The 21572-nt window shown below is 47.0% G+C and overlaps 1 protein-coding gene across 1 annotated transcript in view; it reads left to right on the top strand.

The window, feature by feature from the left end:
- The first annotated feature begins 1079 nt into the window (after positions 1-1079).
- The window catches only part of LOC144607357 (casein kinase I), a 113040-nt gene continuing 92547 nt past the window's right edge, over positions 1080-21572 (top strand). Inside the window, exon 1 of the mRNA XM_078424142.1 lies at positions 1080-1160. The gene's annotated coding sequence lies outside the window, so the exon portion shown is untranslated. The remainder of the gene's footprint in view (positions 1161-21572) is intronic.

Raw genomic sequence — 21572 nt, 5'->3', positions numbered from 1 at the left:
CCACCGCGCCGCCTGAATGTCTGGATACAAAGAGTCGGCAAGAAGAGACAACTGACCCTCGGTGAAACCCATGTGTGGGAAGGAACTGCAGGTGCTGGTTTACACCGAAGAAGCGCTGGCTGGCGCACTACAATGCTGAGTACAAGACACTGCACTCTGTATCTTCCCCTTCACTCTAACTATTGTACTTGAGTTGGGCTTGTGCATATAGATAGATGTATGGCACAGCTAAACACAAAATGCTGGGGTAACTCAGAGGGACAGGCAGCATCTCTGGAGAGAAGGAATGGGTGGCGTTTCGGGTCGACACCCTTCTTCAGACCCGAAGGGCCTTGACTCGAAACGCCACCCATTCTTTCTCTCCAGAGATGTTCCCGGTGAAACCTGGCTTGGCCCAGCAGACCCCATTCTGAGACACAAAGTGGTGGAGTAACTCGGTGGGTCAAGGATTAGAGGGCGTACCTTTAAGATGAGAGGGGGCAAGGTGTAAAGGAGATGTGAGTGGGTGCCTAGAACAGGTGTGGTGGTGGAGGTAGATATGAGGGTGGTCTTTTAGATGGGCACATGGATATGCAGGGAATGGAGGGGTATGTACAGCATGTGCAGACAGTGCAGAGCAAGGGTTGTCAACGGCAGGAGAATGGGATAGAGAGGGAAACACTGATCAGCCATGATTGAATGGTGGTGCAGACCTATAGTGTAGGAAAAAAAACTGCAGATGCTGCTTTAAATCAAAGGTAGACACCAAATGCTGGAGTAACTCAGTGGGTCAGGCAGCATCTCAGGAGAGAAGGAACGGGTGACGTTTCGGGTCGAGACCCTTCTTCAGACTTGATGGGCCAAATGGCCTAATTCTGCCCCAATGACTTGTGAATCGATGGGTTTATCTTGGCATCATGTTCGGCACAGACATTGTGGGCCGAAGGGCCTGTTCCTGTTCAATGTTCTATGGAACGTAGTGGGTTAAAGTAATTTTTCTCTTCTGTCTCCGCATTCCTTTGCCAATTCTGCACAAAGGGAATATTCTGGGTTACGATGAGGACATTTGTCGATGTCCTGCTGCCCCTGAATTAAAGAGGCAGCCGGCGAGCACTTAGTATGGGTCTGGAGTTGCTGATTATCAGGCTGAGCAAGGAATTGACGGGCGGCTAAAGGAAAAGGTAAAGCATGTTCTCAAGACCCTTGGGAGGTGAAGATGGAGGCAAAGTGCTGGAGCACCTCAGCGGGTCAGGCAGCATCTCTGGAGAAAAGGAATAGGTGACCCTTCTTCAGATACCTTGGACCCTGAGAGGTGAAGCATCCCCTCTGACTCTGGGGACCCCAGGGCCACAATCATTTAATATAGGGATGGACCAGAGAGTGATAGACCCATACTGCACAGAAACAGGCCCTTCGGCCAATCTTGCCCATGCCAACCAAGATGCCCCATCTGCACTAGTCCCACCTGCCTGTGGTGGCCCATGTCCCTCTAAATTGTCCTTTCCCATGTACCTGACCAAGTGTCTTTTTAACCATTTGGGATGGCACTGATGGCACAGAGAGAGAGAGAGAGAGAGAGAGAGAGAGAGAGAGAGAGAGAGAGAGAGAGGAGAGAGAGAGAGAGAGAGAGAGAGAGAGAGAGAATGAGAGAGAGAATGAGAGAGAGAGAGAATGAGAGAGAGAGAGAATGAGAGAGAGGAAGGGGGAGAGAGAGAGGGAGAATGAGAAAGAAGAGAGAGAGAGAGAGAGAGAGAGAGAGAGAGAGAGAGAGAGAGAGATGAGAGAGAGAGAGAGAGAGAGAGAGAGAGAGAGAGAGAGAATGAGAGAGAGGAAGGGGGGAGAGAGAGAGGGAGAATGAGAAAGAAGAGAGAGAGAGAGAGAGAGAGAGAGAGAGAGAGAGAGAGAGAGAGAGAGAGAGAGAGAGAGAGAGAGAGAGATGAGAGAGAGAGAGAGAGAGAGATGAGAAGAGAAGAGAGAGAGAGAGAGAGAGGGAGAGAGAGAGAGAGAGAGAGAGAGAGAGGAGAGAGAGAGAGAGAGAGAGAGAGAGAGAGAGAGAGAGAGAGAGAGAGAGAGGAGAGGGAGAGGAGAGAGAACGAAAGAGAGAGAGGGAGACAGAGAGCACATTGGTTCCCGAGGTGAACATTAATGAACCATATGAGGTTTTATGACAGTACAATAGTTTCATTGTGAACAGGAGGTCGGCTCAGTTTCACTTGCATGTGAGCAGCTGAGAGGAGGAACAGAGCTGGAGATTTCAAAAGCTGCCCCTTCGAGTCTGGGAGTCACTGCCCCCCTATCCCAACAGCACGGAAACAGGCTCTTCCCCAACTTGCCCATGCCAACCAAGGTACCCCATCTACACCTGTCCCACCTGCCCACGTTTGGCCCATGTCCCTCGAAGAAGGGTCTCAACCCAAAACGTCACCTATTCCTTTTCTCCAGAGACGCTGTCTGACCCGCTGAGTTACTCCAGCTATTTTTTGTCTATCTTCCCTTTAAATCTTTCCTGTCCATGTAAATGTCTTTTAAATGTTGTTACAGTACCTGCCTCGAATACTTCGATGCTGCCTGACCTGCTGAGTTACTCCAGCATTTTGTGAATAAATCGAATACTTCCTCCGGCAGCTCGTTCCAAACACCCGCCACCCTCAAATTGGGCTGAAGGGCCTGTTTCCGTGCTGAAGGGCCTGTTTCCGTGCTGTGTGACTCCAGGACTCCATGTCTCTTAACTCTATGGTTTCTGCAAGAAAGAGTATAAACTGCTGAGAGAACTCAGTGGGTCAACCAGCGACTGTGGAGGCAAAGCTTTGGGTCGAGTCACTGCAACGCAAGCCCTGATGATGTGTCTCAACCTGGAATGTTCCCAATCTGCCTCCTTGACCTTCTGAGTTCTTCCAGCTGTTTTATGTTTTGCTCCAGATTCCAGAATCTGCAGGCTTTTGTGTCTCATCTCTGCAAACTGTCCGAATCTCCAATTAGCGTTCGAATGCTCTCTGAACTGTAAACACATCACCACTTGGAACCAAGGGGGGTGGGGTGGTTGGGGGGGGGGGGGGGGGATTAATAATTCTTCACAGCCATCTGGATTTAACCCAAGTCCCCGCCACTGTCGTGGGTTTTCGGAAGGCAGGGAAGGGAGGTGTGGTGTTAATTAACACACCGTGGATTCGGCCTTGTCTTTTGTGTTCCCTGCCTCTCTGCTGGGAACAAATACTGACGGCCGTTCCGAACGTTTGTTAGGACTCGCTGGGCGAGGCTTCGCGGGTCAGGGATTATTCTTTGTTAATTGGGTTTCCTTCACCATCTAATTCACGTCCCCTCCCCCCCACCCCACCCCAACCCCCTCAAGCTCACCCCACACCCCCCCTCCCTCCCAGCAAAACAGCCACCCTGGGAAGAGGCTGTGCAATGCAAAGGGCAGGCTGCCTCCAGTGTGTGTGTGTGTGTGTGTGCTACACAAAGAGTGAAAGACATTTCTTTTTGTGCCAGCAAAGAATGGCCTCCCCCCAAATCCCACACATAGACACGCACCCACACCCTGCACATTGACTCTCTCAATCACATGCACTCCTGCGTTCAAAGAAAAGCACACGAATGCTCACACGCACACTTTCTCTCATATGCACGCAGGCACACACACGCACACTCATGGACACACACGCAATTACATATGCGTAGACACACACACACACAAAGTAGTCATGCACAGACAAACGCACTAGTACACATGCACACACACACACACACACATGGACACAGACACACATAGACACACACACGCACAGACATTTACACAGAGACACACACACACACACACACACACACACACACACACACACACATGGACACAGACACGCACATGCACAGACATTTGCACAGAGACTCACACACACATGGACACAGACACACACAGGTACATATACACACATACACACACACACAGGTACATGCACAGACATACATACAGACCTTCATGCACTATGATACACACAGTCACATACACATACACACACACACACACACACACACACACACACACACACACACACACACACACACACACACACACACACACACAAACTAGTATTACAAAACTTCAGATATATACAAAGTGCTGGAGTAACTCAGCGGGTCAGGCAGCATCTCTGGAGCAAATGGATAGGTGATGTTTCAGGTCGGGACCCTTCTTCAGACACAAAGTGGAGGTGGGGGTGGGGGTGGGGGTGGGGGTGGGGGTGGTGGTGGGGGTGGGGGGGGGCGGAGACTGTAGGTGAGAAAGGCCTCCAGTTCTTCCCCTCCCCCCTCCCCACTACTTTCAGCCTGAACACAGAAGCAGCCCATTCCCCTACTGTATTTCCCTGTGGCCTCTGTCCTTAGCTTCCCACGTATTTTACCATCTACCCGTACCAGAGGCAATCTACAGGTGCTGATTAATCTGCCAGCTTGCATGTCTTTTGGGACGTGGTGGGAAACCGTAAGACCCAGAGGAAAACCATGCGGTCACGGGTAGAACATGCAGACTCCACACAGACAGCACCTGGGGTCAGTACTGAACCAGCTCCCCACTGGAGTCATAGAGTCATAGAGTGATACAGTCTGCAAACAGGCCCTTCGGCCCAACTTGCCCACAACGGCCGACATGTCCCAGCTACACTAGTCCCACCAGCCCGGGTTTGGTCCATATCCCTCTAAACTGTCCTCTCCATTCTAGTATAAGAAGATAACTGCAGATGCTGGTACAAATCGAAGGTATTTATTCACAAAATGCTGGATCAGGCAGCATCTCGGGAGAGAAGGAATGGGTGACGTTTCGGGTCGAGACCCTTCTTCAGACTCTCCATTGTACCTGTCTTTAACTGTTACATAAATGTTGGGATAGTCCCAGCCTCAACTACCTCCTCTGGCAGCTTGTTCCATTCACCCACCACCCCTTGTGTGAAAAACTGGAGCTGTGTGGCAACAGCTCTACTAGTCGAGGCTACGGTGCTGGCTGTCACAAGCAATCATTGAGTTTGGGTGGCTACCAAGTTACCCAACAACCCAGAATTTGTGGGCATCGAGGAGGGCAATGTTGTTGGCAGCATTGGCCCAGGTACTTGTCTACACATTAAGCGGAGGCCAAACCTAACAGTTGAGATGGTTCACTAGTCTGCCGAGCCGGTGACAAGCTCCTGGGAACAGAGTCTTCGTGTTAAATGTCACACTGAAGCAGCAGATTCAACACCAATGCACAACAGACAACATGGATATGCAGGAGGGAATGAAGGGACATGGATTATGTGCAGCCAGACAAGAGTTGATCTTGACATTACCTTCAGTACAGAGCCTGTTCCTGTGCTGTACTCTTCTATATTCAATATTTTAGTTTAGTTTAATTTCGTTAGAGATACAGCGCGGAAACAGGCCCTTCGACCCACCGAGTCCGTGTCGACCAGCGATCCCCACGCACTAACACTATCCTACGCACACTAGGGACAATTTTACAATTTTACCAAGCCAATTAACCTACAAACCTGTACATCTTTGAAGTGTCGGAGGAACCTGGAGATCCCGGAGAAAACCCACTCAGGTCATGGGGAGAACGTACAAACTCCACACAGACAGCACCCACACACCGTACAGATACAGGACAGAGGGTTATAACATGTAGTGCAAGATAACGTCTGATTAAAGATACTTCAGAGCTTTGCAATGAGGTAGATGGGAGGACAGAACAAATGCTCTAGCTGGTGAGAGGACGATTCAGTCGCCTGTTAATAACTGGGAGGAAACTGCCCCTGAATCTGGAGGTGTGCGTTTGCTTACTTCTGTACCTCTTGCCTGATGGGAGAGGGGAGATGAGGGAGTGACCGGGGTGAGACTGCTGTCTCTGAAGTGAAGTCACATGCCGTCAATTGGTAAAAGTCAAGAAGTAATCTTCAATAACCTTCTCAACCAGGGAACATCTGAAGAAGGGTCTCGACCTGAAACGTCACCCATTCCTTCTCTCGTGAGATGCTGCCTGACCCGTTGAGTTACACCAGCATTGTGTGTCTATCTTCAACATAAGACATTGTTGCCCTGGCGTGAACTTCCTCTGCAGTGCCAGCGGGTTGTCCAGAATGCATTGGTTCGTATTCCATCTCTCCAGCCCCAACAGCTCCTTGCTGTTGCTCATCAGTCAGTTTATTGCCTCTATTTAAAGGTGAAATTTTGAGAGTACAGAGTCTTTATGTCCCTGTTCGGTGGAAAGGAAAGAATAATAATTTGAAAGAGCCGTGGTTTTCCAGGGAAATTGGACACTTGGTTCGGAAAAAGAGGGAGATATACAATAAATATAAGCGGCAGGGAGTAAATGAAGTTCTTGAGGAATATAAAGAATGTAAAAGGAATCTTAAAAAGGAAATTAGAAAAGCGAAAAAAAGATATGAGGCTGCTTTGGCAAGTAATGTAAAAGTAAACCCCAAGGGGTTCTACAGATATGTCAATAGCAAAAGGATAGTGAGGGATAAAATTGGTCCATTAGAGAGTCAGAGTGGACAGCTATGTGCTGAGCCGGAAGAAATGGGGGAGATATTAAACAATTTCTTTTCTTCGGTATTTACCGAGGAGAAGGATATTGAATTATGTGAGGTAAGCGAAACAAGTAGAGTAGTGATGGAAATGGGGAGGATTAAAGAAGAGGAGGTACGGACACTTTTGAAGAATATAAAAGTGGATAAGTCTCCAGGTCCTGATAGGATATTCCCTAGGACATTGAGGGAAGTTAGTGCAGAAATAGTAGGGGCTATGACGGAAATATTTCAAACGTCATTAGAAACAGGGATGGTGCCGGAAGATTGGCGCATTGCGCATGTTGTGCCTTTGTTTAAAAAAGGTTCTAAAAGTAAACCTAGCAATTATAGACCTATTAGTTTGACGTCTGTGGTGGGAAAATTAATGGAAAAGATACTTAGGGACAATATATATAATTATTTGGATAATCAAGGCCTGATTAGAAACAGTCAACATGGATTTGTGCCTGGAAGGTCATGTTTGACTAATCTTCTTGAATTTTTTGAAGAGGTTACCAGGGAAATTGATAAGGGCAAGGCTGTGGATGTTGTCTATATGGACTTCAGTAAGGCATTTGACAAGGTTCCACATGGAAGGTTGATTAAGAAGGTTAAATCGTTGGGTATTAATAGTGAGGTTGCAAGATGGATTCAACAATGGCTGAATGGGAGATACCAGAGGGTAACGGTTGACAATTGTATGTCAGGTTGGAGGCCAGTGTCTAGTGGAGTGCCCCAAGGATCTGTGTTGGGTCCACTGTTGTTTGTCATTTACATTAATGATCTGGATGATGGTGTGGCAAATTGGATTAGTAAATATGCAGATGATACTAAGATAGGTGGAGTAGTTGATAGTGAGGTAGATTTTCAAAGTCTACAGAGAGACTTGGGCCTTTTGGAAGGGTGGGCTGAAAGATGGCAGATGGAGTTTAATGCTGATAAGTGTGAGGTGCTGCATTTTGGTAGGACAAATCAAAATAGGACGTACAGGGTAAATGGTAGGGAATTGAGGAATGCAGTGGAACAGAGGGATCTGGGAATAACTGTGCATTGTTCCCTGAAGGTGGAATGTCATGTGGATAGGGTGGTGAAGAAGGCGTTTGGTATGCTTGCCTTTATAAATCAGAGCATCGAGTATAGAAGTTGGGATGTAATGTTGAAATTGTACAGGGCATTGGTGAGGCCGAATCTGGAGTATGGTGTGCAGTTCTGGTCGCCAAATTATAGGAAGGATGTCGACAAAATGGAGAGGGTACAGAGGAGATTTACTAGAATGTTGCCTGGGTTTCAGCACTTAGGCTACAGAGAGAGGTTGAACAGGTTGGGTCTTTATTCTTTGGAGCGTAGAAGGTTGAGGGGGGACTTGATAGAGGTTTTTAAAATTTTGAGAGGGACGGACAGAGTTGACGTGGGTAGGCTTTTCCCTTTGAGAGTGGGGAAGATTCCAACAAGGGGACATAGCTTCAGAATTGAGGGACAAAGGTTTAGGGGTAACATGAGGGGGAACTTCTTTACTCAGAGGGTTGTGGCTGTATGGAATGGGCTTCCGGTGGAAGTGGTGGAGGCTGGCTCGATTTTATTATTTAAGAGTAAATTGGATAGGTATATGGATAGGAGGGGATTGGAGGGTTATGGTCTGAGTGCAGGTAGATGAGACTAGGTCAGGGAGAATGGTCGGCGTGGACTGGTAGGGCCGGACAGGCCTGTTTCCATGCTGTAGTTGTTATATGTTATATGTTATATGTTATATTTACCAGGTGAAACTTTGGCAACGATGGCATTGCGACAATATGCCGTTGGAAGTAGGAAGATCACACCCAGTCTACCCGACTCTGTGAAAATACAAGCCATGAGCAGTTTGGGCGGCACGCTGGCGCAGTGGTAGAGTTGCTGCCTTACAGCGCCACAGACCCATGTTCCATCCCGACCACAGATGCTGTCCATACGTAGTTTGTACGTTCTCCCCGTGACCTGTGTGGGTTTTCTCCGAGATCCTCAGTTTCCTCCCATACTCCAAAGACGTACAGGTTTGTAGGTCAATTGGCCTGGCATAAATGTAAAAATTGTCCCTAGTGTGTGTAGGATAGTGTTAATGTGCGGGGATCGCTGGGCGGTGCGGACTCGGTGGGTCGAAGGGCCTATTTCCGCACAGTATCTCCAAACTTAACTAAACTAAACTAGATGATATCTACGTCCAAATATGTCTTGGTCAACATTCCCTCCGTGAACAGATCTAAAATAGTTTCCATTCAATCTTAAACAAAACACAAAGGTTCTGACTGTCTACCCTATCTATGCCTCTCATCGTATTATATTCTTCTATCAGGTCTCCCCTCAACCTCTTGTGTTCCGGAGGAAGCAGTCGTAAGTCTGTCCAACCTCTCCCTGTAGCTCTTGTGTTGGCATGCCGACAAACCTCCTCACTGAAGCTCAGCAAAGGTGGCACAGTTAGTAGAGCTGCTGCCTCAGAGCCCCAGAGACCCAGGTTCGATCCTGACCTCGGGCGCTTACTGACTAGAGTTCACACATTGTCCCCATAAACACGTGGGTTTCCTCCTGGTGCTCCGGTTTCCTCCAACATTCCAAAGACGTGCGGGTCTCTACTGGAATTTAGAAGGATGAGAGGAGATCTTATCGAAACGTGTAAGATTATTAAGAGGTTGGACACGTTAGAGGCAGGAAACATGTTCCCAATGTTGGGGGAGTCCAGAACAAGGGGCCACAGTTTAAGAATAAGGGGTAGGCCATTTAGGACTGAGATGAGGAAAAACTTTTTCAGTCAGAGAGTTGTGAGTCTGTGGAATTCTCTGCCTCAGAAGGCAGTGGAGGCCAATTCTCTGAATGCATTCATGAGAGAGCTGGATAGAGCTCTTAAGGGTAGCGGAGTCAGGGGGTATGGGGAGAAGGCAGGAATGGGGTACTGATTGAGAATGATCAGCCATGATCACATTGAATGGCGGTGCTGGCTCGAAGGGCCGAATGGCCTCCTCCTGCACCTATTGTCTATTGTCTATTGTCTATTATCTAAATCTAAATCAGTGTGTCGTGAGTGAATGAAAAAACCGGACAACAGTAAACTAGTGGGAATGGGTGATCGATGGTCAGCATGGACTCGGTGGGCCGAAGGGCCTGTTTCAATGCTGAATCTCCAGACTAAAACCATGGGAAGACCTGCGGACTGAGAATGCATTTGTGCGTCTACACCACCTTGCATCTGCAAACATTTTGTAAATTAAGTTTGCGAAATACAAATGTGACCCATTGGAGAACAAATTACATTCAGTTGCTGTTTATTAGGGAGTTAATCTGCTTAGCGTGGGCCCTGCCAACCATCTCCCAGACTCGAAACATGAACCATTTCTCTTTCCACCGCTGCCGCCTGACCCAGTAATCCTTATCGGCATTTTCTGTTTTATTTTGGACTTCCACCGTCTGCTGGTTTCTGCTGTGGAGGCCGAGGTCAAAATGATCGCCACTCATTGAGCCACAGTCATTCAGCATGGAACAGGGCCTTTTGACCCACTGCTACCTTGCCCTCCACTAAATAACCATGTGGGACATTCATGATGCAATGGTTCACCAGTGCTTTATTGACACCTGTGCCCTGCGCCTGCACAGTGAAATATGTTTTGCGTAAATCACCCACAAAGCCGCCATATTTAAACTAAAAATATGCGGAGAGGCTCCCAGGCGTATATACGTAATGCATATGTACATGCATATATACATATAAGTGTATATGCGTATATATGAGTACATGCATGTGTGTATATGAGTATATGAGTTTATGCGTATATGAATATATGTGTATATGCATATATGAGTATATGCCTATATGAGTATATGCGTATATGCATATATGAGTATATGCCTATATGAGTATATGCGTATATGTGTATATGAATATATGCGTATATGCATATATGAGTTTATGCGTATATGAATATATGTGTATATGCATATATGAGTATATGCCTATATGAGTATATGCATATATGCATATTTGAATATATGCCTATATGAGTATATGCGTATATGTGTATATGAATATATGCGTATATGCATATATGAGTATGAGTATATGCGTATATGAGTATATGCCTATATGAGTATATGCGTATGAGTATATGCCTGTTTGTATATGCCTATATGAGTATATGCCTGTGAGTGTACGCGTATATGCGTACATGCGCATATGAGAATATGAGTCTAAGCCTATCTGCGTATAGTAGTATCACAAAATGCTGGAGTAACTCAGCGGGTCAGGCAGCATCTCTGGAGAGAAGGAATGGGTGACGTTTCGGGTCGAGACCCTTCTTCAACGTTTGAAGAAGGGTCTCGATCCGAAACGTCACCCATTCCTTCTCTCCTGAGATGCTGCCTGACCCGCTGAGTTACTCCAGCATTTTGTGATACCTTCGATTTGTACCAGCATCTGCAGTTATTATCCTGCATATATTAGTATATGAGTATACGCATGGGCAAATGCGTATATGAGTATATGAGTATATGAGTATATGCCTATATGAGTATATGCGTATATAAGTATATGAGTATATGAGTATATGAGTATTTATTCACAAAATGCTGGAGTAACTCAGCAGGTCAGGCAGCATCTCAAGAGAGAAGGAATGGGTGACGTTTTGGGTCGAGACCCTGGTCTGAAGAAGGGCCTCGACCCGAAACGTCACCATTCCTTCTTGTAAGTTCATAAGTGATCGGAGCAGAATTAGGCCATTCGGCCCATCAGGGCTACTCCGCTATTCAATCACAGCAGATCTATCTCTCCCCCCTATCTTTCCATTCTCCCTCCCATTCTCCTGCCTTCCCCCCATGACCCCTGACCCCCGTACTGATCGAGAATCTCTCTCTCTCTCTCTCTGCCTCTCTCCAGAGATGCTGCCTGTCCCGCTGAGTTACTCCAGCATTGTGTGTCTATCTTCAGCACGTACTATGGGCCGGTGGGGGCGGGGCAAGGATGACCTCTCCCAGGTATCTGGTTCAATTCTACCGCCTAGTATGTCATTAATCAGTCATGCTGGACTTCAAAGTCTGGTATAAAGTTTCAAAGGAGCTCGGTTATTCCTTAGGGATCGGTTAGGTGAGAGGCTGCTGGATTAGCTGATTCCAAACAATGCTTTGTTTCAACACAGAGAGAGGCCTTGAGTTCACCGCTAGTAATTATCATCTAATTATCCGCTTTCTAATTAAATGCACTGACTAATTACGTTTTCTTTCCCTTGTAGAATAAGCATGGTTCTTGCCTCTGACCTGTTCCCCCTCCCCCCCACCCCCACCCTCCCAGGCACCCACCTAAAACTAAATTCCGACCCAGAGGAAGGTGTCAGAGTCCCAGGTTCGATCCTGACCCCGGGTGTGTACAATTCTTCATGTGTCCGGGTGTTCCGGTTTCCTCCCACTTTCCAAAGACGTGCAGGTTTGGAAGTTAATTGGCTTCTGTAAGTTGTCCCTGGTGTGTAGGGTAGAACTAGTGCATGCTGGTCGGCGCGGACTCGGTGGGCTGAAGGACCTGTTTCCGCGCTGTATCTCTAAACTAAAACTAAAAGCCCAAAGTCCCTAGTCCTACCATGACAGTTGATAATTTGGAGTTTAGTTGATGTTTGTGGTGTTCAATAACCTGATGGTTGTTGGGGAGAAGCTGTTCCTGAACCTGGAGGTCACTCTTTTCAGACTCCGACAACAGAACCATGACATTTTTAACTTGCAGCCACATAACATGGAGAAGAGGCGTTTCCCTTGGCATTGAGAGACTCACAGCCATGCCTCGAGAGCACACAGAAGCCCTGTGTGCATTACACAAGGAGCGTACCACCTCCCAATCAACTTGGCCATCCATCCATCCCTCCCTCAGGCATCTCCTGCCCCTTCCGTGGAAGAGTGGCTGCTTCTCACATGATCTTCATCAGCTGCCACCGAACCCACAGGACGAGAGAGTGGTCACACAAGGATACGGCAGTCTTGAGCAAAACACAAAAGTGCAGGGGCAACTCAGCTGGTCAGGCAGCATCTGTGGAAGGAATAGATGGGCGATGTTTCGGGTCAAGACCCATCTTCAGACGTCTGTTCAATTTTACCTCACTAAGTCATCCTGTAGTTTATGTCGAAGATAGACACAAAGTGCCGGAGTAACTCAGCGGGACAGGCAGCATCTCTGGAGAGAAGGGATGGGTGACGTTTCGGGTCGAGACCTGTGGTTTATGTGTCAGTGTGTGCATGTACCTATGTGGTGTGTATGTGTGCGTGTATGTGGTGAGTGTCTATGCATGTGTATGCGTGTGTGTGTATGTGATGAGGGTCTATGCATGTGTATGCATGTGTGTGTGTGTGGTGAGTGTCTATACATGTGTATGCGTGTGTGTGTATGTGGTGAGTGTCTATGCATGTGTATGCGTGTGTGTGTGTGTATGTGGTGAGTGTCTATGCATGTGTATGCGTGTGTGTGTGTATGTGGTGAGTGTCTATGCGGGGTGTGCATGTGTATGAGGTGTGTGTATATGTTGTGTGAATGTGGTGTGTGTGGAAAGTGTGCGTATCGTGTGTGTCAGTGTGCGAGAGCTAGTGTGGACAGGCGTGTAAGGGGTGCAACCTCAATAACTGAATATGAATTAAATCTGCTCGTAACTTAAATAACAGCGTCAACAGTGGCCCTGTGGCTGCGGTTTGTGTAGATTCCTGCAGCTCCATAAGGTGATGCATTTATTATCGATTACAGTCTGCATGTGAAGGTCTAAATACAGCTGTTTGCTGCTTATATCTGGCTCGTATCACCAGACAATTCAATAAACCAAGCCGTAAGGTAATTGCAGGCAGCTCAGGACAAACTGTGTTTGAGTATTGGACTGGGCTGTGCCCACAACTCTCTACAATTTCAAGGGATCTTATCAAGGGATCTGATAAGATGCTCACGTGAGTTGTGAATCTGTGGGATTCTCTGCCACAGAAGGCAGTGGAGGCCAATTCAATGGATGCATTCAAGAGAGAGTTAGATATGGCTGTTAGGGCTAAGGGAATCAAGGGAGATGGGGAGAAAGCAAGAACGGAGTACTGATTCTGGATGATCAGCCATGATCATATTGAATGCTGGTGCCGGCTCGAAGGGCCAAATTCCCAAGTTCCCAAGATTGCATGTAGGCCTGGCTTGGGATCTAAAATACTTTCGGACGAGTTGGAAGAGATGCAAGGTATTTTGGAAATGCAAGTACAGTATTGCTTTTACAATTTTGGGCCTGTTGCTGGTGTTTGGTCGCAGCGCTTCAATCGACCACTGGGTGGCAGTGCTGTCCGCTTTCCGCCCGCAGGCTGGGGATAAATGTGGAGCAGCAGCGCCATTTGCTGGCGGGAGCTCGCAACTGCAGAGGAGTGAACTGCAAGGGAGTGGGTGGGGAGGGACGGGACAATCTCCTGCAGTGTCAGCCCTCTGCACATCTGGAGTACACATGGGGCGAGAAAACTAACAGCAATTGTTTGCAACAAAGGAGCTCTGTTGATCAGTTTGCAGACAGGTTCCCAGGGTTTCTTGGCACCCTGTAAATCACTTGGTCTCAGCCCTTCCTTCCAATGATCGTCCCTCTTTCCCAAACCAATGATTCACGCTGAGCGACACATGGACATTTCTCTGTCAAACCCCCACCTTTTTAAACGAGGTTTGGAGCATTCATGTGAACGATCCTGCTATTCTGTGCTATTAGCTTAACGGAATTGGCCCTGTCGGCAGGATCATTCCACAGGTTCTGTTTGGAGAGACAGCGTGGAAACAGGCCCTTCAGCCCATCGAGTCCTCGCCGACAAGCGATCAATCCACTATCCTTCACACCAGGGGGAATTTGCAGAGGCCAATTAGCCCACAAACCCGCACGCCTTTGGAATGTGGGAGGAAACCGGAGCACCCGGAGAAAACCCACGCGGTCACAGGGAGAAGGTATACACTGGGTTCTCAGTGAGCACCCGTACTCGGGATCGAACCCGGGTCTCTGACGCTGTAAGTCAGCAACTGTCCTGCTGTGCCACTGTGCTGCCATAGATTAGGGTGCCAACCGATTCACCTCTACCCCATTGTGGACATTGGACTTTGTCTCTGGTACTGGGGCTCAGCAATGCTGAGCACGATATTCTGCACTCTGTATCTTCCCCTTTACTCTACCTATTGTACTCAATCAAGAGTTTGACCTGATTGTGTTTATGTATAGTATAAGGTGTGGTTTTTAAATAGCTGTGGCAAAATGGCACAGCTGGTCAAGCCGCTGCCTCACAACGCCGCAGACCCAGGTTCGATCCTGACCTAGGGTGCTGTCTGTGTGGAGTTTGCACATTCTCCCTGTGACCACATAGGTTTCCTCCAGGTACTCCAGTTTCCTACCACTTCCCAAAGACGTGCAAGTTTGTAGGTGAATTGGCTACGTTAAATTGCCCCTTATGTTCAGAGAGTGAATGCAAAAGTGGTGTAGGAAAATAACTGCAGATGCTGGTACAAATCAAAGGTATCACAAAATGGTGGGGTAACTCAGCAGGTCAGGCAGCATCTCTAAGAAGGGTCTCGACCCGAAACATCACCCATTCCTTCTCTCCTGAGATGCTGCCTGACCTGCTGAGTTACTCCAGCATTTTGTGATACCTTCGGAATGCAAAAGTGGGATAACATAGAACTGGTGTGAAAGGGTGACCAATGGGTAGCGTGGACTCGATGGGACGAAGGGCCTGTTTCCATGCAGTATGGTCCGGACCCGAAATCCATGTCCTCCAGAGATGTGTCTGGCCCCGCTGAGTTACTCCAGGACTTTTTGTCTTTTTTTCTCTAAACTAGACATTTGCTTCAGCAATGTTGATGAAGAAAGTGATCACTGCGCCCTCCTGTGGAGAAAACAGCACATTGCAATTACTGACAACTAGGAGTTTGTGAACGAGTCTATTGAAGACATCACCAGACAAACACATCAGAATATATGTGTAGGAAGGAACTGCGGATGCTGGTTTAAACCAAAGATAGACTCGAAAAGCTGGAGTAACTCAGCGTGACAGGCTGCATCTCTGGGGAGAAGGAATGGGTGACGTTTCGGGTCGAGACCCTTCTTCAGAAACGTCACCCATTCCTTCTCTCCAGAGGTGCTGCCTGTCCTGCTGTGTTACATCAGAATATATCGTAGGTGATATAAATAACTGTGTCAGATGCAGCTTCATGGCTGTGCTTTGTATACAAGCGGTGTTCAAACCAATTAGTCCATGATAGTTATAACCAGGTGGGAAATGTGAGGTGCTGTTTCCTCCAATTTGCGTGTGGCCTCACTCTGACAGTGGAGGAGGCCCAGGACAGAATGTTTCCCCCTCCCCTGACTCTCAGTCTGAACGAGGGTCTCGATCCAAAACGTCACCCATTCCTTCTCTCCAGAGATGTGCCTGACCCGCTGAGTTACTCCAACATTTTGTGTCTATCTTCGAGATCGGCGAGAGTGTAGGTGTGTGTTTGTTCGCGCATGTGTGAATGTGCGTGTGCATGTGTGAATGTGCGTGTGCATGTGTGAATGTGCGTGTGCATGTGTGCGTGTTTGTGTATGTGTGGGTGTCTTTTGTTTTTAGTTTAGAGCTCCAGCACGGAAACAGGCCCTTCGGCCCACCGGGTCCGCACCAACCAGTGATCCCCGCGCGTTAATGCTACCCCACACACACTAGGTACAGTATACACTTACACCAAGCCAATTAACCTACAAATCTGCATGTCTTTGGAGTGTGGGAGGAAACCGAAGATCTCATAGAAAACCCACGCAGGTCACGGGGAGAACGTACAAACTTCGTACAGACAAGGACCTGTAGTCGGGATCGAACCCGGGCCTCTGGCGCTGCAAGCGCTGTAAGGCAGCCGCCCTACCGCTGCGCCACCGTATCTATGCAGATGTGTGTGCGCACAGCACGTGCATGTGTGTATGTGTGTGTGACACACTCAGGGTGAATAGTCTGTTCTGTCTGGGATGCAGACCAAGAACCTCTGGTGTTGGGGCCCATGTAGTGATGGGAAGGGTCACAAGGCATCCATTACTTCTGTGGGCGGAGTCACCGAGAAGCCAGGCTGGCTCATTCTTGATGGCAAAGGGAGGATGATATTGCTCTTCTTGTTTGCCCTCCAGAAGGTGGCGTACCCATCGCCTTGACCTTTGAAATGGCCGTCCCCTGCCTGCCGTGTAACACGCTCCGTGAAGATGGTGCAGTCCCAGTGCCAAGCTCCCGGCACGGTTTAAAGCGCGGAATCACCTTATGCTGCTGCTGCTGCTGCTGCTCCAGCCATCTCTATCATCATCATCGGCATGGGACGTGATCTCTTGACAATACGCCTGTACTGCCACACATATACTCGCACACACACACACTCACACACATAAACACACAAACACACATACAATCATGCCTACACACACATACACACATAAAAAAACACGCCCACACACACACATATACACACACACACGTGCACACCAATGCATGCATGCACACAATCACATATTGCATGCACCCACACACACATGCAAACACACACAGATATGAACACACCCACACACTCTTTTCTCTCTCTATATCTCCCTCTTTCTCAGTTTCTCTCTCTCTCTCTCTCTCTCTCTCTCTCTCTCTCTCTCTCTCTCTCTCTCTCTCTCTCTCTCTCTCTCTCTCTCTCTCTCTCTCTCTCTCTCTCTCTCTCTCTCTCTCTCTCTCTCTCTCCCCCTCTCCCCCTCCCCCTCCCCCTCTCCCTCTCCCTCTCCCTCCCCCTCTCCCTCTCCCTCTCCCTCTCCCTCTCCCTCTCCCTCTCCCTCTCCCTCTCCCTCTCTCTCCCATTGACCATCAGTAGCTGTGAAGCACGATGACTCTCTGATGGAGATTGGTGAGCTTTCATTAGCTGCTGCCTGAGCCGACTGTCTAATAATGTTAATATTTCAAAGATGCGGAGCTGTGAGGTAATTGGGGACTTCCAGAGGACATGAAAGATGCATGCAAGGTTGCTCATTCATTAAATTATTTAAAAGCAAATTCACTTTGGACAAATTTCAGATTCCTCTGCCCTGATTTTTTGTTTTGTTTTGGGTGACAGCAATTAGAAAGGTGTAAAAGACATAAGTGGCAGGTGAATACAGACGTCATTAGTCACAATGAATGTTACCTGGATTTCGTCTCATTTCTGTGGATGGAGAGCTGTCATTTGGTTCCTCTCAGTTCATGTTGTTGCTAGAGAGATCAGTCTTATTGCTGCAGTTATATTCACAGAAGAGCTCACCAGAAGAGCCCTTCCAATTGTACATGTACATATTTACCCTGTCCGCTTTTCTGGACTCTTCATTCTTGAAGCTGTTCAGCGACATTCACTTATCAGATTTTTGATTTGGTAAAGGTGTCAGAGCTTTTGGGGGGCGAAATCAGGAGAGTGGGGTTGAGAGGGAATCATAGATCAGCCATGATGGAGTGGCGGATTGGACCCGATGGGCCGAATGGCCTAATTCTGCTCTGATGACTTATGAACAGATGATACGGCTTGTGGATTCTAAACCGTTCTGCAGAATATCCCCAGTTCCAAAGCTGGATTTTAATGGGATTGTAAAGTTAATTAGTTTAAAAGAATTTAACACAAGGAACTGCACATGCTGGTTCAGTCTGAAGAAGGGTTCCGACCCGAAACGTCGCCTATCTATGATCTCCAAGGATGCTGCCTGAGTTTAGTTTACTTTACTTTACCTTGCTTTAGAGAAACAGGCCTTTTGGCCCACCAAACCCATGCCTACCAGCGATGACCCAATACACTAACTGGCACTATCCTACACATTAGGGACAATTTACAATTTACGGAAACCAATTAAACCTGCAAACCTGTATGTGTTTGGAATGTGGGAGGAAACCGGAGCACCTGGCGAAAACCCATGTGGTCACAGGGAGAACAGAACGTACAAACTCCATACAGGCAGCACCCATAGTCAGGATGGAACCCGGGTCTCTGGCACTGTAGGTCAGCAGTTCTACCACTGTGCCACTGTGGGACCCCTGTTACTGTGACCCGCTGAGTTACTCCAGCATTTTGCATCTCTATTTGAAACAAGGCTTCCTGAGCATTGCATTGCACTAAATACCTAACTAGTTTTGTGCTGCACTCCAATTGTTAGCATAACTTTGAGGGGTTTTAAATATATAGTTTAGTAGGCCTTCAGTTCTGTGAACTGTATGTACCAATTTGCTTTCCTCCTTTAATGAAACATTTTGGCCTTAAAATAGAATTTGGTGAATAACATTTGAATTTCTAAGAAACTTTCAATGTACTGACTAAATTTCCAAAATTAGTTTTGTCTGTCATTGAAAAATCTTAACCGATTATATATTTCTTTAATAATAAATACTGACATATGCTGTATGACCAATATATATACATGTAAAAAATATTGATATGTACTCTCTGTATTTCCCAGTTTAAAAATGTGGTTTCCTAAATCCATCCCAAGTGCACTTGCTGTACTAAAGTTCAAGGTTGTTGCCTTCATTAACTAACACAAGGGAAGATTTGTCAATATATCTAATTCAAATATGACAAGTATTCCAAACTTATAGAAACATAGAAAATAGGTGCAGGAGTAGGCCATTCGGCCCTTCGAGCCTGCATTCAATATGATCATGGCTGATCATCCAACTCAGTATCCTGTACCTGCCTTCTATCCATACCCCCTGATCCCTTTAGCCACAAGGGCCACATCTAACTCCCTCTTAAATATAGCCAATGAACTGGCCTCAACTACCTTCTGTGGTAGAGAATTCCACAGATTCACCACTCTCTGTGTGAAAAAAAACTTTCTCATCTCGGTCCTAAAAGACTTCCCCCTTATCCTTAAACTGTGACCCCTTGTTCTGGACTTCCCCAACATCGGGAACAATCTTCCTGCATCTAGCCTGTCCAACCCCTTAAGAATTTTGTAAGTTTCTATAAGATCCCCCCTCAATCTTCTAAATTCCAGTGAGTACAAGCCGAGTCTATCCAGTCTTTCTTCATATGAAAGTCCTGCCATCCCAGGAATCAATCTGGTAAACCTTCTCTGTACTCCCTCTATGGCAAGAATGTCTTTCCTCAGATTAGGAGACCAAAACTGCACGCAATACTCCAGGTGTGGTCTCACCAAGGCCTTGTACAACTGCAGCAGAACCTCCCTGCTCCTATACTCAAATCCCCTCGCTATGAATGCCAACATACCAACATACCATTCGCTTCCCAAGTGTATGATTTTTTTCCTTTCTAAAAACAGAAAACGCTGGCAAAATCTTGAACAAAACAGAAAGTGCTGGAGTAACTCAGCAGGTCAGGCAGTATCTGTGGAGGGAATGAATAAGTTGACATTTCAGGTCGGGATTCTTCTTTAGACTGATTGGAGGTAGGGAGGAGGAACCTGGAAGAGAGGTGGGGGGTCAGGACAAGATCCCAACCTGAAACGTCGCCTGTCTATTCCCTCCGCAGATACTGCCTGACCTGCTGAGTTACTCCAGCACTTTATGTTTTGCTTAAGATTCCAACACTTAAGATTCCATGCATCTCAGCTTACAGAATATTGTTCAATTTCCCAGAACTGGCATCTGAAACATGGGTTAATGATTCCGTTATTAAAAATAAATTGCCATGAAGCAAATACACACTTTCCAATAATCGAGATTATAACTTGAGGGAAAATGCAGTTTTTACGAAAAAAGTGAACATATTTTATATCTCCGTTTTTGCCCATTGCACCTAGTTGACAAATAAAGACTTACTCATTTTTTCAGAACTGAGTTGGATTTTTGCAAACATTTCCATTTCAATGGTGCATGGTGGCACGGTGGTGTAGCGGTAGAGCTACTGCCTTACAATGCCAGAGACCCAGGTTCGATCCTGACCACGGGTGCTTGTCTGTATGGAATTTGTATGTTCTCCTGCATGGGTTTTCTCCGATATCTTCGATTTCCTCCCACACTCCAAAGACGGTACAGAGTTGTAGGTTAATTGGCTTGGAATAAATATAAAATTGTCCCTAGCGTAGTGTTAACGTGCGGGGATCGCTGGTCAGCGCAGACTCAGTGGACCGAAGGGCCTGTTTCCGTGCTGTATCTCCAAACTAAACTAAACTAATTCTGGCTTATCTTTCGTTGACTGTGAAATAACCGCAAGTTTTAACAGGGTAACTGGTAGACACGCGGAACAAACTGTATTGCCAAATTGGCACCAGCTTCTTCATGATGTTGACCTCAGTGCGAACAGCCAAGTGGATGCTTTTAATGGAGAAAGACTGAGCTTGATGGTTAATACAAATGATCGCCTTCCTATTAGGGGAAAAGCAGTAAATGGACCAATATGAAAACAGTTATAATTTCCCAGCTATTTCTCATGGGGGTTTTTTACGATGCATTCTTTGGAAAGGAACGGATCACAATTTGTTCCAAAACACAAAGTGCTGGAGTAACTCAGCAGGTCAGTCAGCATCTTTGGAGGGAAGGGATTGGTGATGTTTCAGGATGGGTGCACTTTGTTTTTTTTGCAACTTGTCCATTCCCCTCCACAGATGCTGCCTGACCCACTGAGTCACTCCAGCTCTTTATGTTAGTCATGGAGTCACACAGCACCGAAACAGGCCCTTCGGCCCAATATTTTGTCCGTGCCGACCAAGATGCCTCATCTATCCTAGTCCCAACTGCCTGCGTTTGGCCCATATCCCTCTAAACCTTTCTTATCCATGTACCTGTCCAGATGTTGTGTAAATGTTGTTATAGTACCTGCCTCAACTATGTCCACTGGCTGTCTGTTCCATATAGCCACCCCACGCTGTATGAAAATGTTTAGTTTAGTTTAGTATAGTTTATTGTCACGTGTACCGAGGTAGAGTGAAAAGCTTTTGTTGCGTGCTGACCAGTCAGTGGAAATCCAATGCATGATTACAATCGAGCCATCCTCAGTGTATAGATACCTGACAGTAAGACATACTGCTGTTGGAGTAGAAACATAGAAACATAGAAAATAGGTGCAGGAGGAGGCCATTTGGCCCTTCGAGCCAGCACCGCCATTCA

The sequence above is a fragment of the Rhinoraja longicauda genome, chromosome 28, assembly GCF_053455715.1.
Source record: "Rhinoraja longicauda isolate Sanriku21f chromosome 28, sRhiLon1.1, whole genome shotgun sequence".
NCBI classification, from domain to species: Eukaryota; Metazoa; Chordata; class Chondrichthyes; order Rajiformes; family Arhynchobatidae; genus Rhinoraja; species Rhinoraja longicauda.
The sequence above is the reverse complement of the archived record's forward strand: the minus strand, read 5'-3'. Positions and strand labels throughout refer to the sequence as shown.